Consider the following 9,877-nt stretch of genomic DNA (forward strand, 5'->3'; position numbering starts at 1 on the left):
GCCTCAAAGGAACTGGACCTGGTCAGGGCCGGGTGGCCGGCAGTCCCCGACTCTTGAGCACGGCGGGGAAGAAACCTCACAAGCAGCTTCCTCATAGCGTTTCGCCTCCCGAAACCTAGTGGCGGCGGTATTAACTGCGTCGCCAAACAGGCGGGAAGGCGACAGGGGCATCAAGGAGGATGGCGCGGTCTTTGTCCTTGATGCCCGTGAGGTTGAGCCACAGATGTCTCTCCGTGGACACCATAGCAGCCATAGAGCGGCGATGGCACAGGCCGTCTGCTTGGTCGCGAAGAAGAGACAGATCTGTAGCTCGGCGCAGCTCTAAAAACGCCTCTTCGTCTATGGACCGCCTGTGCTCAAGTCCTTCAGCAGGTCAGCCTGATCGCCTGCAGAACCGCCATGGTGTGCAGGGAAGCACCAGCCTGACCGCTGCCTGAAAAGCTTCCCTACCAGCGAAGATGTCATACGACGCGGCTTGGTGGGAGGGTCGGCTTTTTCAGGAGCGATGAAGTCCCAGGGAGAGATAGCCATGCAAGCGTCTCTTCGACCTGGGGCATCATCACATCCACGATAGTCGAATAAATCGGCGTCGATGGCACTGAAGACAGGGGACGAATAAGGCTTACTCCACGGCGCACCAACTCCTCGTGGAGATCGCTAAGAAGGAGGAGACCGTCGCTGAGGCCCTCCCCCGGCCACCCGACAGAAATCTGTCGTCTAGTTTCGAGGTCTCTCGCTCCTGGGGCCAGTCTAGATTTTAATCTTTCGACTGCGTGAGTTACCACCTCAGTAGCTCCTCATACGATTTTTGTCGCGAGGAGCTGCCTCTGTACGAGAGCAAGCATTTCCTTTCTTGATCGTCATTTTAGTTTCACTATCGTTTTTTTTTTTTTTTTTCCTCACACACACTCACACACAATGCGGTCCCTGAAGACACAAAAAGACCTGAGGATGTTTCCGCGTCATATCTATTTATAACCTCCAGGTGTTCCTGATCGGGTGACGTCACCTGACCGAGGTTATATAAGCCAAACTTTAGCGTGTTTGACACACATGCTTCAACAACCGGTCGAACAAAAGTTCTCATTAGCGCATTCAGCGCAGCATCGAAGAGTAGCTTTTGATAGGGAACTGTGTGTTTCTGATACTGGTCTTCTGTGTCTCTTTGTATGTTTCATCCACATGCCACTGTTTGAGTTTTTACCGTGGTAAAAGTGGATGACAACATTAAATTAAGAAGGTATGTTGAATAACCCAATTGTTCAAAGCAATGCAAAGTCTCAATGCATTTAATTTCAATGCACTACAAAATCAGTGTATTTCTGATACTGGTCTTCTGTGTCTTTGTTCATTTAAACAGGAGTTTTATCAACTTTGGCTTAAATGGAGTGTTCAACGTGGTCACTGTGCGATACTGATACCCTGGTCTCCGAACTACTAGCGAATGAGATCAAATAAGGTCTACCACATCCACACTCCTGTAAATGGAGAGAAAAGGTTTGTCGGTCTGACACAGAGTGTCAGTAATATCTAACGACCACGTTAAACAGTCCATTTCAGCTAAAGCGATGAAAACACCCATTGACATGAATAAAGAAACTCCGTTCGGACTAATCACATGGTCGCGTGATGATGTGTCAAACAAATTAAAACTTCTAAAAGTTCTTTGACACGAGCAAAATTAAATGAAATCTTTGAAACGTGTTCATAAATCGTAAAAACTACTCCACACTCAACGTGATCACTCCATACTGTCTCTCTTTGTTCATGTAGCGGGAGTTTATATCGACTTTAGCTGAAATTGAGTGTTCAATGTGGTGCGCTGTGCGATACTGATACCCTGTTCCCAGTGGTCCACCACATCCACTCCTGTAAATGGAGAGAAAAGGTTTGTCAAGTCTGACACAGAGTGGCAGTAATAATGTACAACGACCACGTCATTTTCAGCTAAAAGGCGATAAAAACACCCAATGACATGAACAAAGAAAGCGTCGTTCGGGCGATCACGTGGCAAAACAAACTAAAACTTCTAAAAAGTTCTTTTGACACAAACAAAATTAAATAAAATTATTGACACATGTTTAGAAATCGTAAAAACTAAAAAAACTACAAGTAGAATTAAATAAAAACGGAATCAAATATTAAACCATGCAAACATAGACCAATTGAGTTCAACGAATCATTGATCCTGAAGACATGGATCAGCATGTTCAGGTCGTTTGATTAGGGTCAGAGCTGAAATTTACAGGAGAGTGGATGTGGTGGATCTTATTTGAGATTCCTCATGGCGCAGGAAAAGGCAAATCACGAATTTTGTAGTCAGGCACCAGAGAGAAACAAATGGGGCCTAATGTCGAAGGACTTAAAGCGGCCGTGCCTAAGATTTCTTTAAACTAATAAATAATTAGCTCTTGGTTGATTCTTGACTTTTTTTAAATTATTTATTTTTTTATTTATTTATTTATTTTTTTTCCCCTGTGCAGTTTGCATTCAGCGGTTGGACTGACAAACAAGACTGGCAACCTCTCAAGTCAAAGAGAAGGGCCCGAGTTGCAAAGGAACGAGGTCGCTGTAGAGAGAGAGAAGGTCTGTCTATCGCTCCCTGGAGGAGAAAGCAAGAATGGCGGCGGTGAGCTGTCCTCCGTCACAGCGACGAAGCAGAAAGGCGGCACAGAGAAGGGCAAATCAAAGCAGCAGCAAATGTAAAAGGGTAAAGGAGCGAGCAAAAACAGTCGGCCCCCGGAGAAGAGCGCTCGCTGACTGGTGAAGGAAAAGCAAAAGCTTACAGCACCTGGTATTCCCAGGCGGTCTCCCATCCAAGTACTAACCAGGCCCGCCCCTGCTTAGCTTCCGAGATCAGGCGTGCTCAGGGTGGTATGGCCGTAAGCGAAAGTGGCGCGCACATGCGAGCTATTTAAAGAAGGCACCGGCAGCAGGCCAAAGACGCACACAAGCTTTTCCACTCCACTCTTTTCCTGTCTTCTGCAACTCTTCTACATTGTCTGCCCGAGAAAAAGGCGCCCCACTGGCAAACCTGGTCGGAGCGCAGCATTTCCGCCGTCTCTCACCACACCAAAACAACACGTCCATTTCGCCTTCTTTTTCATGTCTTCGTCCTACATCAGTTCCTTCCTTCTGTTAGGAAAATCTTTGTTGTTTCCCTCTCAGGTTCAGGTCTGTCAATGATGAGACTTACTTTTAAACCTAAAAATCTTAATTAGTTTAATAAAGTCAGAATAATTGAGACTGAGCTCAGGATACAGAACAACAGCATCAAGGCATGCAGGGCAGTCCTGTATACTCACACTACATTTCACACAATATTTATATTCTTGTGCTTGGGTCTTCCTCCCACTCAGGGTGTCCTTCACAGAACCAGGTGCAGTTGTTTTCTCCCCCTCTCAATCAGTAGATGGGGCTCAGCAGCCTCCACGTCCTGTTTCTATAGATAAGACATTTTTGCACAGCACATACACACATAATATCAAATAGAAAAACTCAGAGCCTTTATGAGGCCTGGGCACAGTGCTTCTATTGAGTAAAACTTGTAAAACATAAATCCCACAACATGAATAAAGAAACTCAGTTCGGACTAATCACGTGGTCACGTGATGGCGTGTTAAACGAACTAAAACTTCTAAAAGTTCTTTGACACAAACAAAATTAAATAAAATCTTTGAAACGTGTTCATAAATCGTAAAAACTACTCCACGCTCAACGTGATCACATAACGTTTCCCACGTCCTGATTTTTCCATCTTGTAAAGTAAAGATTTGTAAAGATTTTTCGTCTTTGTAAAGTCACCCTGTTCAGTGAGCACACAGACTGCCTTGCATACTTCTCTGATATATTGCCGTAGGCAGCCACTCCACTTTATCACGGCAGCGCAATCTAAGAGAAGGCAGAAATAGAGCGCTGATTTTGGATGGAGATGATAAGCCACTGAAACCTCTACTACAATGTCTAAGTCGTTAGTTAGCATCACCCTCTGCATCCTCATCCCCACGGTTCATCCTCCTCTTGCATGAGCAGGCCATCAAACAGCAGCTTCCATCAAACCACTCTGGACAGACATGGGTCCTGCTTGTTAACCACCGTCACTCTCAGCCTTTGCTCAAGGATTTTCACTGGCAATGATGCACAGTGAGCGCATGTTTGTAGACCTGTCAGCGATATCTGAGTGTGTTTTGAGCTCATACACATGATGCACGCTCAAAATGAGGATGGACGTGGGCGGGATGAAGATGTCACAATCTACTTCCTCATATTTGGTGATGGATTCCAGTGACGTCTTGTCTGTTGAAATGTTTAGCAAAATCAGCAAAGACAGAATGTGCTGAGAGAACTTGCTGCAGTCTCCAATGGGACAAAAGTGCAAATGAGGTTGGTAGAGGTCAACTGACTGATAACTTCGCACTTGATCACGCCCAAAGCGACCCTGTCACATCTCTGGACTTTTGTTGTTGTTTTTTTGTCTCGAGCCACGTGCTGTCTGTGCCCTGCCTTCCCTTGGTGTTTAATTGTTTAATTGTCTTCAGCCTTGTCTCGTTAATTTCCTTGTGTATTTAAGTTTATTTGTATTTTTGAGTCTCGGCGTTCCTTCTCTCCGAGAAACCACGGAAAAGCGTGACAGGCCTGTTAATTAAACACCAAGGGAAGGCAGGGCACAGACAGCACGTGACTCGAGACAAAAAAACAACAACAAAAGTCCAGAGATGTGACAGACCCATTAAAAATAAAGAATCTAAAAAAATACCAACTGATCAGCACAAGAATACTGATCCATGATGTTGATACAATTTTGCAGTCACAAACTGGCAACATGGCAACATATCCAGGAATTTAACTTGTCACAAGATAACTAGTTACGTCGCACTATATATATACACATAATAAATATATATACACATAATATATACATAATAAATATACAAAGTAAACATATGTAATCAAACACTTTGTATTCAATTAATTATAATTAATCATTTGACAATCATTATCTTATCAATATTACAAACAATATATCATTAGACATAGTCAGATAATAACATTGTGTGTCATTTTCATTAAAAACTTCCTTCATCACCACATATAACGCTCGTTTTTTTTTTTGGGGGTGGTTGGAGTGCTGGGCGGCGCCAGGTAAAAGAGCTACTGAATCACTTCCTCAGATGGGTTGATTGTGGCAAATGGAGCTCAGCTTTGTGCTGGGCTCTTTCTGTCCCATCAGGTCTATGGCTGGCGCTGACGTCACTGACACCATCTCTCTGTTTAATGTGTGTGATGAGAAAGGAGACTTTTTCTGAGTCCACATTGGTAAAGAGGGTTCAATACCAGAGGCAGCAGTCAGTAGACAGGGCTAACAAGGTGGGACTGGAGTTAGATAAGTTAGATAAATTAGCCATTGAGATAAATTTGGGTTTTCTGTATGATGGCTTGGAAAGGCGGCTGTGCCATTACTTGAACTTCTTTTATAGGGCATAGGACATAGGACATATATATATATTGTGACGGGAGGAGCCAACGACAGACACAGTGGGCGTGGCGTCAGGCCTCGGAGAGGCTTTTTTTTATTAACAGAAATAAAATAAATACAAAATAAAGTGTCCAGGGGAAAAGTGTCCAAATAAAAGGGGGATCTGGTGTCCTCGTCGTGCTCCGGGGAAAGTGCAGGTTGAGGCCGTGTTTCAGGGGAAGGGTCAGGTAAGGGGCGGAGTCGGCGGTGCTGCACGCTCCCCTTTTTCTGGTCCGGGGCGCGGCGGCGGCTTCTTCCGCATGGCGTCTCCGTCGCCGTTGCTCGGGCGGCAGAGTGGGATGAGCTCTGTGTTCATGGACGGCGGGTGAGGTCCATCGCGCACCCTTCCTGGACCCACGAGGACACCAGCGTGCATGCACGGGGAAGAGACCGGTCTCCCGAGGAGAGGCGCGTCACGGCCCTTTAACGGCGGCGGTAACGAGGCTAAATCCACGTCAGGTGTGCCTCGTCACACGCCGCCAGACCTGAACAATACCACGCCCCTCCTCTCGAACACACCCACTCCCGTCGGGAGCCTGGTGAAGGGCGGCGAATAAAGGGCGGGGTGATGGTGGCGATAAAGAGGAGGGCAGCCGACTTGTCACAATATATATGTACTGTTTATAAACTAGGGTTGCGCAATGTATTCAATTCAATTCAATTCAATTCAAGTTTATTTGTATAGCGCTTTTACAATGGCTATTGTTTCAAAGCAGCTTCACAAAAGCAAATCATTACACAACAAAAGCAAATCATTACACACAACAAAGCAAATCACTACACAGCAGGATGAATTACAATAAAATTCAAGATAGAATTAGTCAGACGGAAGGTTAAGTTTTCCTCGACGTCATCGCAGGAAGGTCATCTCCTCACTGGGTCCACTGGAGGCTCGGTACCTAGATGCCTCGGGATGAAAGGATAATTAGCGTAGCGACCATTCATACTATTGGGAATCACAATGTACTGTAGCATAGGTTTATGTGAATCTTTATGAGTATGCTTTGCTAAAAAGATATGTCTTTAGTCTAGACTTAAACTGAGAGAGTGTGTCTGATCCCCAAACATTAGCAGGAAGGTTATTCCAGAGTTTGGGTGCCAAATGTGAAAATGCTCGACCACCTTTAGTGGACTTTGCTATACGAGGAACTACCAGGAGCCCTGAGTTTTGAGATCTTAAAGAGCGTGAAGGGTTGTAGCGAGACAGAAGGCTGGTCAGATAAATGGGGGCTAAACCATTTAGAGCCTTGTAGGTCAGTAACAGTACTTTATAATCAATTCGGAAATTAACAGGCAGCCAGTGCAGGGAGGATAAAACTGGGGTTATATGATCATATTTCCTTGTCCTGGTAAGAACTTGACCGGCTGCGTTCTGCACTAACTGAAGCTTGTTTATTGAAGATGCTGGACAACCAGCAAGCAGCGCATTACAGTAATCCAGTCTAGATGTCATGAACGCATGAACTAGCTTTTCTGCATCTGAGAGAGAGAGCATGTTTAGCAATATTTCTAAGATGAAAGTAGGCAGATTTTTGTAACATGAGTGATATGGTGTTCGAAGGACAGGTTGCTGTCAATATCACACCCAAGTCTTTAACTGTCGAATAACGTTTATATCACATCCATCTAATTGTAGTTTGAGCTCAGAAATTTGCTGTAAACATGAATTTGGGCGATAAGAAGCACCTCTGTTTTATTAGAGTTTAATAGAAGAAAATTTCTAGTCATCCAGTCTTTTATGTCTTTAACACACTCTGTTAATTTAGACATTTTGATAACTCATCAGGCTTAGATGAAATGTATAGCTGTGTGTCATCTGCATAACTGTGGAAATTAACCCCGTGCTTTCTAATAATGTTCCCCAGGGGCAGCATGTATATCGAGAACAGTAAGGGGCCTAAAACTGATCCTTGAGGCACTCCACACTTTACAGGGATTATACTAGAGCGGTCTCCGTTTATATCTACAAATTGATAGCGGTCTGATAGGTATGAGTTAAACCACTTTAAAGCCTGTCCCTGTACACCAGCGGTGTTTAAACGCTCCAGGAGATTATTATGATCTATAGTGTCAAATGCAGCTGTGAGATCCAATAAAACTAGTAGCGAGACGCAGCCTCAGTCAGAGGCTAAGAGCAGGTCATTAGTGATTTTAACTAATGCGGTTTCTGTGCTATAGTGCGGTCTAAAACCTGACTGAAACTCCTCATAGACGTCATTCATCTTTAATAAGGAGCATAACTGCGCTGACACAACTTTTCTAATATTTTTGATATAAATGGGAGATTTGATATCGGTCTGTAGTTAGATAGTTCATTAGGATCAAATTGTGTTTTTTTGATCAGAGGCTTAATAATTGCTAATTTGAATGGATTAGGAATGTGACCTAATGATAGGGAGGAGTTAATAATATTTAGAAGAGATTCACCAGCAGCTGGTAATATATCTTTCAGAAATTTAGTTGGAATAGGATCTAATACACATGTGGCAGATTTAGACTTATTGATTAGTTTATTTAACTCTTCCTGTCCTATGGTTGCAAAACACTGTAACTGAATTTGCTGGGTACTGAGTAAGGCTGGACTATAGGACAAAGTTAAGGGTTGATTTTCCGTTATTTTAAGTCTGATATTATCTATTTTATTAGTGAAGAATTGTATGAAGTCATTGCTACTTAACTGAGAGGGTGTGCAGCGTTCTATTGCTGACCGATCATTTGTTAAGCCACTGTGCTAAATAAAAATCTAGGATTGTTTTGGTTGCTTTCAATGAGTTTACGGAGGTGCTCGGCTCTGGCTGCTTTTAGTGACTGTCTATAAATGCACATATTGTCCTTGTAGGCAATTCTAAAAACCTCTAGTTTAGTCTTTCTCCACTTACGTTCTAGTGAACGAGTAGCTGTTTTTAGAGCGTGTGTATGACTATTGTACCAGGAAAATATTACATATTGTTTTAAGCATATAAACTGACAATTATGCATTATCATTCTCATTTGCACTTTTAGATAACCTTTGACATCATACATATATATATTGTCACGGGGCGGATGAAGCACAGCACAAACAGAGGCGTTTGAACCCCGGAGGGCACGTTTATTCAACGATATAAGTGATGCGTGAATAGTGAGCGGTGCACAACCGCTGTCAGTGGCGTTATCTTCTGGGTGCTCGGTGCTCAGGGTGCAGTCGGTGAGTACGGCAGCGGCGAATCTTAGGGAATTAGCTCCGTGTCGTGGTTCAAGGACTGGCTTCTAGAATACACAAAAAAAAAAAAGTCAGAGACAGTATGTGGGAGTGTGGTCGCTCACTGGAGCGCGGGCCTGGACGTGGCTTATCTGGCCACCGGCAAGCGAGCTCCAGGTGCGGCGGAGTCCGGTGATCAGTGGCTTTTCAGGTGCTCGTGGTTTAATCCCAGGGCAACGCTGATGGTAGCTCGGGACGCTTCCCGTCACAATATATATATATATATATATATATATATATATATATATATATATATATATATATATATATATATATATTGCAAATCTCATATAATATAGTGATGCCTGAAATTCACTTTTAGCATTGATTTTAGGGTCTTTTGCGTAAAAGTGAATTCTAGCCTAACAGAAAGATTTCAATTAGTAAATAATTGTTAAATATTAGGACAGATTTTGATTTGACAATCATTGTACTCTTGGAACTAGTCAGTAAAACTGACATTTTCATTGTAATATTAAAACCGTCAAAGCATCATACGTCTGAGCTGATCATAACGGATGGTTTCTACTTAGTCTTAAAATGTTTTTTTGGAAAATGTAGGACATTCTGCAAAATATAATTTTTGTGTTCCAAAGAAGAAAAAGTGAAATGACATCAGGGCAAATAAATGATGACAGAATTTTTATTTTCTTCCTCGAATTGTTTCCAATGCTCTGAGACAGAAAACAAGATTGTATTGTGGTGTGAGTGATATCTGAACAGCATTTCACGCTTCTGCTGGCCCAGACTTATCTGCGTCAGCTGTGTGCTGTTGTGGGCCAAAGGGTAATGACCCAGTTGAGCTGCTCTCAACCTTGATTGGTCCTTCCCGGAGTGAGACAGCCAGCCGAGAGAGAAAGTGAGGCATCTGTAAAAACCCTTCAATTGAGTTCCAAAAGATAGTTTGGGAGGAGCATGCTGATATAATTCCACCAATCACGACAAGGACATGTAAAATGCCTCCACACTCAATTTGACAATTCTTCTGACGTTCCTCCTCCGTCTCACCTCCTCCTTTAATTGTAATTCAGCCCAGGGGAGAAACTTTGAGTTGGATTTGAGTTTCATGCTCCATTGAGGACACAAATCCAAATGTTTGTTCCGTTTCATTGCTTATTCTG

At 43.3% G+C, this 9,877-nt stretch overlaps 1 pseudogene; it reads right to left on the reverse strand.

Annotated features, from left to right (window-relative positions):
* Positions 1–2,779: 2,779 nt before the first annotated feature.
* On the reverse strand, positions 2,780–2,888 carry LOC122334937 (annotated as a pseudogene).
* Between the last annotated feature and the right edge of the window lie 6,989 nt (positions 2,889–9,877).

Source organism: Puntigrus tetrazona, unplaced genomic scaffold (genome assembly GCF_018831695.1).
Source record: "Puntigrus tetrazona isolate hp1 unplaced genomic scaffold, ASM1883169v1 S000000684, whole genome shotgun sequence".
NCBI lineage: Eukaryota > Metazoa > Chordata > Actinopteri > Cypriniformes > Cyprinidae > Puntigrus > Puntigrus tetrazona.